The sequence below is a fragment of the Gymnogyps californianus genome, unplaced genomic scaffold (assembly GCF_018139145.2).
Source record: "Gymnogyps californianus isolate 813 unplaced genomic scaffold, ASM1813914v2 HiC_scaffold_44, whole genome shotgun sequence".
In the NCBI taxonomy this organism is placed as follows: domain Eukaryota; kingdom Metazoa; phylum Chordata; class Aves; order Accipitriformes; family Cathartidae; genus Gymnogyps; species Gymnogyps californianus.
In genome coordinates this window covers 59,834-67,133 of record NW_026114334.1, presented here as the reverse complement: position 1 = coordinate 67,133, position 7,300 = coordinate 59,834, and the positions used below count along the sequence as shown (strand labels likewise).

The 7,300-nt window shown below is 56.5% G+C and overlaps 1 pseudogene; it reads left to right on the top strand.

Moving 5' to 3' along the window:
• Positions 1-2,403: 2,403 nt before the first annotated feature.
• On the top strand, positions 2,404-6,716 carry LOC127028817 (protocadherin alpha-2-like; annotated as a pseudogene).
• Positions 6,717-7,300: the final 584 nt, after the last annotated feature.

The window sequence follows — 7,300 nt, the reverse complement described above, 5'->3', positions numbered from 1 at the left end:
GCTCGTGAGGATGCGGTTGGCTTTCTGAGCTGTGAGTGCACATTGCTGGCTCTTGCCCACTTTCCTCCACCAGTACCCCCAAGTCCTTCTCGGGAGGGCTGCTCTCAATCCCTTCATGCCCCAGCCTGTATTGATACCGGGGGTTGCCCCGACCCAGTGCAGGACCTTGCACTTGACCTTGTTGAACCTCATGACGTTCACATGGGCCCACTTCTCAAGCTTGGGCAGGTCCTCCGAATGGCATGCCATCCCTCAGGCGTGTCAACCGCACCACTCAGCTTGGTGTCACCTGCAAATTTGCTGAGGGTTCGCTCGATCCCACTGTCTATGTTGTATTGAAGATATGAAACAGTACTGGTCCCCATAGGGGTCCGTGAGGGACACCACTCGTCACTGATCTCCATCGCGACATTGAGCCGTTGAGCACCACTCTCTGGATGCGACCGTAAACTTAGTTCCTCAGGTGGTCTCGATAACGGGCCTTGCTCTGTTACTTGCTGGGTCCTTGAGAGTGCTGGAGGGTGAAGAGTGTTTTCTTCTTCCAGAAGGAAAGGAGAGGTGGAGGGGCAGTCTGTCTGTCTTGCACAGAGTGGGAAAGCAGGAAGGTTGTTCCCTGTCCGGAGGGATGGAAGGTGGAAGGGAAGAGGAATGCGAGCTCTTGCCAAAGGGCATGCCCGTGCTTCTTGTCAAACGTGGTGCAGACATGTAGGAAATATTCTGGTAAAGGCGAAAAAGAGAAGAAGGAGCAAGTATGGAAGGAGAGAAGAGGAGGCAAGGATAGGGCAGGGCGAGGCAAAAAAGAAAAAGGCAGAGAGAGAAAAGAAGGATGAAAGAGAAAGAAAGAAGGCAAGAACGAGAAAGGAAGAAGGAAAGGAAGGACTGTATGTAAGGAGAAAGCAAGTAAGGAATAAAGAAAGAAGGAAGAGCAAGGAAGGAAGGAAGGAAGAGATGATAGAGGGGATTACTAGCATGCACCAACGTTCTCTCTTCCTGCTGAATGGAGCTGAGGTCGGTACTTCAGGAGGGTGTGCAAGGCTTGGTGAAAAGTGTTGAGGAAGAGGAAAGAGCTCTTGCCCCAGGGCATGTCCGTGCTCCATGGCGAGAGCGGTGTAGTCATCTAGACAAGCTGTTGGTAAAGGAGACAAGGAAGAGGCAAAGAGGGAAGAAAAAGCGAAGGAGGGAGGAGGACAGGGAAGAGAAGACGAGAAGAAAGAGGGGAAAGAAGAGAAGGAAAGAAGGAAGGAACAATGGATGGAAAGATAAGCAAACAAGAACGAGGCAAGCAGTAGAAAAAAAGAAGACCGAGAAAGGAAGAGACGATAAATGAGTTTAGTACACTGCACCGACGCTCTCACTGTTCACAGAAAGGTGGTGAGGGAGAGAAGGAGGAAAGAAAGAAGGAAAGAGAGGAAGAGAAAGAAAGGAAGGAAGAAGAAAAAAGCTAGGAAGGAATGAAGCAAGGAAGTAATTAAGGAAGAAAGGAAGATGACAAAGGCGCGAAAGACCGAAATCGTAGAGGAGATTACCAGCGTGCACCGACCTTACTAGACGCTGAAGGGAGTTGGTCCCTAAGAGCCTCCGCCTTGGTTAGAGTACCGCGCTCCGGCGCTGATGGCCCGCAATTAGCGCTGATGGCTCCGTGTGTGAGGGTGTCCGCCGCGTCGCCGGAGGCGAGCGACGAGCTGCGAGCGGAGTAAAGAAGAGAGAAGCAGGGAAGGAGCAGCAAAAGGGGAGGCAAGAAGAGGGCGGTGCAGGGCAAGATCGCAAAGAAGAAGGAAGCGAAAAGGAGACAGAACAAAAGAAAAGGAAGGAGACGGAGGAAAGAGAAAGAGTAGAAAGAAGAAGAAAGAAAGAAAAAAGAAAGAAAAGAAGAAAAGAAAAGAAGAAAAGAAAAGAAAAGAAAAGAAAGAAAGAAAAGAAGAAAATAGAAAGAAAGAAAAAGAAAGGAAAGAGAGCGGAAGAAAGAAACGAACAAAGAGCATTGAAGGAAGGAAGAAGAGAAAAGAAGAAAGACAGAGGAAGAGGAAGGAAAGGAATCTGTGCAAGCAAAGACTAGCACGCGAGGAAGAAAGAAGTAAGGAGCGGGGAAAAAAAGAGGACAAGAAAGAAGCGAAAGGAAGAGGCGAAGGGCAGGGAGAGAGGAGAGAGGAGATGAGCGGCGCGGGGCCGGCGGCGCGGGCGCTGGTGGGGAGCGTGTGAGGCGGCGGAGCAGCACAGGGTGTCGCTGCAGGCTCAGAAACGGCGGCGGAGCGGCGAGGCGGCTCCGCGCCGGTGCGGCGGAGAGCCCGGCTGTGAGCGCGGGGGGCGGCGCGGGGCGGGCAGGAGAGGCGGTGCGTCCGGGCGGCGGCGGGGAGCCGTGCGGGGCCCGGGCGGGTGCCGGCGGCGGCGGCGGCGGCGGCAGCGATGGGCGTGTGTTGGGGTGCGGTGGTGCGGGTGCTGTTGCTGCAGGCGGGGTGGGCGTTGGGCGTCGGGCAGGTGCGGTACTCGGTGCCGGAGGAAGCGAAGGCCGGGACGGTGGTGGGCCGGCTGGCGCAGGACCTGGGCCTGGAGGCGGGCGAGGCGGAGGCTTGGCGGCTGCGGCTGGTGGCGCAGGGCCGGCGGGCGAGCGTGGAGGTGAGCGGGGCGAGCGGGGCGCTGGTGGTGAGCTCGCGGCTGGACCGGGAGGAGCTGTGCGGGAAGAGCGCGCCGTGCGCCCTGCGGCTGGAGGTGCTGGTGGAGCGGCCGCTGCGCGTCTTCCACGTGGAGCTGGAGGTCACCGACATCAACGACAACGCCCCGCTCTTCCCCGCCGCCCGGAAAAACCTCAGCATCGGAATTCCCCGCTCCGGCTCTCGGTTCCCGCTGGAGGGCGCGTCGGATGCAGACATCGGAGCCAACGCGCAGCTCTCCTACACTCAGCCCCAGCGAGCATTTCCGTCTGGATTTACAGAAATCGAATGAGCGAAATGTTGTACCCGATCTTGTTTTAACGAAATCTCTGGACCGCGAGACGATGCCTGTGCACCGGTTGGTGTTGACGGCGAGTGACGGGGGCCGGCCGCGCTGACGGGCACGATGGAGCTGGTGATCTCGGTGCTGGACGTGAACGACAACGCGCCCCAGTTCAACCAGTCGGTGTATAAAGTGGAGCTGCCGGAGAGCGCTGCGGAGGGGACGCTGGTGGTGCGGGTGAACGCCACGGATCCGGACGAGGGATTAACAGTGAGTGACCTACACCGCGACCAACTTCCTTCCCGTGAGAGGAAGAGATGATTACCGTCAATCGAAGACGGGGAGATCCGTCTCACGGGCGCCCTGGACTTCGAAGAAGTCAGGATATTTGATTTTCGCATTGAAGCGAGAGACAAAGGGACACCGCCGCTGTCGGGTCACTGCAGCGTGGAGCTGGAGGTGGTGGACGTGAACGACAACGCGCCGGAGGTGTGGGTGACGTCGCTGTCGGTGCCGGTGCCGGAGGACGCGTCGGTGGGGACGGTGGTGGCGCTGCTGAGCGTGTCGGACCGGGACTCGGGGGCGAACGGGCGGGTGCGGTGCGCGGTGTGGCCGCCGGCGCCGTTCGGGCTGGTGGCGAGGTTCGCGGGCTCGTACTCGCTGGTGCTGCGGGAGGCGCTGGACCGGGAGCGGGTGTCGGAGTACGAGGTGGAGGTGCGGGCGGAGGACGGCGGGGCGCCGCCGCTGCGCGGCAGCCGCGGGGTGCGGGTGCCGGTGTCGGACGTGAACGACAACGCGCCGGCGTTCGCGCAGGCCGTGTACACGGTGCTGGCGCGGGAGAACAACGCGGCGGGCGCGGAGCTGGCGCGGCTGTGGGCGCGGGACGCGGACGAGGCGGGGAACGGGCGCGTGAGGTACTCGGTGGCGGAGGGCGTGGGCGGGGCGCGGGGGCGGGCGGGGGTGGCGGGCGGCGTCGAGCTACGTGTCGGTGGACGCGGAGAGCGGGCGCGTGTGGGCGCTGCGTCCGTTGGACTACGAGGAGGTGCAGGTGCTGGAGTTCGAGGTGCGGGCGGTGGACGCGGGGGAGCCGCCGCTGTGCGGCAACGCCACGGTGCAGCTCTTCGTGGTGGACGAGAACGACAACGCGCCGGCGCTGCTGCCGGCGCCGGGCGTCGGGCCGGGGCCCGGGGCGTCGGGCTGGTCGTCGTCGGGTCCGGTCTCGGGGGCGCTGTGGGCGTGGGCGGCGTGGGGGGCGCCGGCGGGGCAGGTGGTGGCGAATCCGGGCGGTGGACGCGGACTCGGGCTACAACGCGTGGCTGCGCTACGAGCTGTGGGAGCCGCGGGGGAAGGGCCCGTTCCGCGTGGGGCTGTACAGCGGCGAGGTGAGCACGGCGCGGGCGCTGGAGGAGGCGGACGGCCCGCGGCAGAGGCTGGTGATCGTGGTGCGGGACCACGGGGAGCCGGCGCGCTCGGCCACGGCCACGCTGAGCGTGTCGCTGGTGGAGGGCGCCGAGGCGGCGCTGGCGGCCGCGGGCTCCCGTCGTCGTCGTCGTCGTCGGGAGCGGGGCTGCGGCGGCCGGCGGAGGGCGGCGCGGCGTCGGCGTCGGCGACGAACGTGTGGCTGGTGGTGGCCATCTGCGCGGTGTCGAGCGTGTTCGTGCTGGCGGTGGTGCTGTACGGGGCGTCGCGGTGGTCGCCGCGGGCGGCCGTGGTGTCGGGGCCCGGGCCGGCGACGCTGGTGTGCGCCAGCGAAGTGGGGAGCTGGTCGTACTCGCAGCGCCAGAGCCGGAGCCTGTGCGTGGCGGACGGCGCGGGCAAGAGCGACCTGATGGTTTTCAGCCCAACTTCCCGCCGCCGCCCGGCCCCGCGGCAGAGAACGGTTCTGCTGGGAAGGGGCCGTCTCTCTCCCCACTTGCCTCAGGCGTGGTAAGTGTATTCGCAAATATTTTTTTTCCCTTCTCTTGGGTAGTTCTATTTACGTGTCACTTTTCATGGATCATCTGTGTATTAAAACACCTTTTCTGTGGTAATAATTTTACAATACGTGTCCTAGCCTTCTATTGCTGTTGGAGGTAGCCGTAGTGTCCGCGTTAGACAGGCGTGTTCGCCTTTCGAAATTTCATTGTTTGAGTACCTGAATGCCTCGCAAAATTTCCATGTGTGCTTTTCTTTTTTCTTGCGTAGGAAGTTATGGTTAAACATATTCTTAGCGTTGTAAGATTTTTTTTTTCCCCTGCTACTTGGCGTCAAATGGCAGTAGTCGGTGTTAGCGAATCTTTTATTTCCCTTTTTCAGTGTCTTTCAACGTGTGAAAACACCCGGGAGGTACCCAGGAGTTTGGTAACTCCCTTCAGGATGACTGTAATTAGTTATCTTTTGTGGTTACTCTTGGTTTGAAGAATACTGCGTTCATGTGCGCCAAGGCTCGCTCCGATTTATTGATTCAGAAGCTCGCTGGTTGGTGGGTTTCGCCAATCTTAAGAAGCTGAAATACATGAAGTTGTGGGGTGCAGTGAGGGAAGAAACGTTGGTGGAGGTCGTGAGTACTGCTCTGCCTCTGGAAGTCCGGTTAAAATGTGGGGTAAAATGGAGTGAGATACAAGATGCTTCATGAAAAACTGGAGAGCTGTTTGAGGGAGGGGTGCTCCCTGGCCTCCCTGTGCCTCTCCCCACGACCTGATCCCGCTCTCTTTGTAGTGTTGTGGCGTCTGTTCTACCCCATCCACCCAAGAGCTGAAAGTTGGTGGGAGTCGAGAGAAGGAGGAAGACTGGTTAAGGGAAAAGCAGAAGGGAGAGCTTCTATATGCAGTATTGAATAGTAGGTTGAAAACTTTTGGTTCTCCCAGCAGTAGAGCAGCAGCAGGGAAACACAGATTCAGCTAGCAAGAAGTTTTCGATACTGGTTTCCACATTGATTTCCCTGTGTGGAGAGTGATTACTTAGCGGGTTGTTTTAACATCGTTATCGAAGCAGCTAATCCTGGCCATGCACTGATGGCACTGAATCGACTCTGTTCTCATCGAGACTAGGTCCAAAGCACTCTTTGAGATGGGATGTTAGCGTCATGCTTAGTGTTCCTTGTTTGATGTTAGAAACTGGATACAACTTCTACAGGGAAAAGCGAAGCTCTCTTATAGCCGATTTAATTTTCGTTATTAGCGTAACAACGAAGTCTGTAGGGCTGCCGGGGTAGTAATATATAATGATATACTTATTTTCGCGTTACCCGTTCAATTCGCCAGATACCCGTTTGGATAAGTACCATAGTTTTATATGGATAACTACCATAGTTTTATACCAAAGTGATATATGTAAAGCAGTATATTTTTTGAGAACGTATATTTTGTTGGGTTTTGTACTAATAGCAGCGTTTTAGACGAAGTAGGTTGACTAAAAGATAAAATCACAGATCGTTGGTTCTAAATTGACCAGAATGGTGCTTATAGGTGTACCGAAAACCAGTAAAGAAAGTTGAAAACTTCATGTTCGTTTTGAAAAAATCGTAGGAGTAGGTTATCTCCCGCTGATCCATAGAAAACGTGAGCATGTCCCATGAATTTCTCTTTTCTTCCTGCATCTATTTTAGATCACTTAGTAAGGGCTTTACGTTTGAGTGCTTTGTGTATTTGCTGGGGATTGTGTTTCTAGTCTCCTTTGGTTCACTTGTGAGTACCAAGGCTTATCCGGAGCTGGAGAGCTGTCGCTTTCTTTCCTTAATTCACATGGATGTGATAGAAGGCAGGAGCAGCAAACCGCCATCTCCTAAAGGAGAATCTTCTGGTTAAGTTCATAAGAAGGTTTAAGTAATTCTGTAGAAGAGGATGCAAAAACACAGCACTTGCGCACAGGTGTGGGAAGCAATTCGTTTCCTCGGGCTATGATGAGGGGCGATATGGAGTCTCTTAATGCCGACCGTTTGGGGCAGGGGCTTGGCTTCCGTACGGTTTCTCTTGGTTTCCCTGACTGCAGTAACGAATTGAAGATCTGAACGGGATTTATTATAGACGTACACTATCAGGAAATATTTCAGTATTTCTTTTAGAAACATAAAGCAATCTTAACTTTAGAAACAGAGCTCTTGGATGCTTTTACTTCGTAGCATAGTCTGGAGTCGTTAACAGAAGGCGCTAGAATATCCAGTCAGTGTCTTGAACAAAAGAGAACAATTTCGCGCAGGGTTGTCAGTCGCTGCAAGCCCAGACTCTCATTCCCGCCGCATATTGGTTTGGAGAATGACGCTGACCAACAGCGATGTTATCAGGCACAATGCAATCCCGGCAGCTGAAGCAGGGCTTGCAGCCGGGTGCGCTGTGGAGCGCTTCCGCGGGCGGCTCTGGGAGCGGGAGCGACGGCGGAGCGGCGGCTGCAG